General features: G+C 31.9%; 1 non-coding gene across 1 annotated transcript; it reads right to left on the reverse strand.

Moving 5' to 3' along the window:
- Positions 1–253: 253 nt before the first annotated feature.
- On the reverse strand, positions 254–327 carry TRNAW-CCA (transfer RNA tryptophan (anticodon CCA)). The gene has a single exon. It is a non-coding gene; the product is annotated as a tRNA-Trp (tRNA).
- Positions 328–533: the final 206 nt, after the last annotated feature.

The raw sequence follows: 533 nt of genomic DNA on the forward strand, positions 1-533 counted from the left end.
ATTTTCTTTTTTCAAATGAATTGAAATGATTGAAGTTTTTCTATTTGGAATCGTTTTAGGTCTAATTCCTATTACTTTGGCGGGATTATTCGTAACTGCATATTTACAATACAGACGTGGTGATAGTTGGACTTTTTTATTAAAAAAAATAATTTATTAACCTCCCATGGATTCGATAAAATGGGTCAATTTTATATTCCTGTTTATTTTTTTCAGTCTAATCATAATTTATGAATTCAAACAAGAATGGAATCACGCTCTGTAGGATTTGAACCTACGACATCGGGTTTTGGAGACCCACGTTCTACCGAACTGAACTAAGAGCGCTTTCTTATCATAATAGATTTTTTTGTAACCTAAAACTCTATCTACGCTATGTATGCATATGATATCGATTATATTGAGTGTCATAAAAAACGAGAGATTCCATATGTCCAATTTCAATAAATTCCTCCTTACTTCTTAGAGTAAAAGTAATTAGGTAAGGATGACAGGATTTGAACCCGTGACATTTTGTACCCAAAACAAACGCG

This window comes from Silene latifolia, chromosome Y, assembly GCF_048544455.1.
Source record: "Silene latifolia isolate original U9 population chromosome Y, ASM4854445v1, whole genome shotgun sequence".
NCBI lineage: Eukaryota > Viridiplantae > Streptophyta > Magnoliopsida > Caryophyllales > Caryophyllaceae > Silene > Silene latifolia.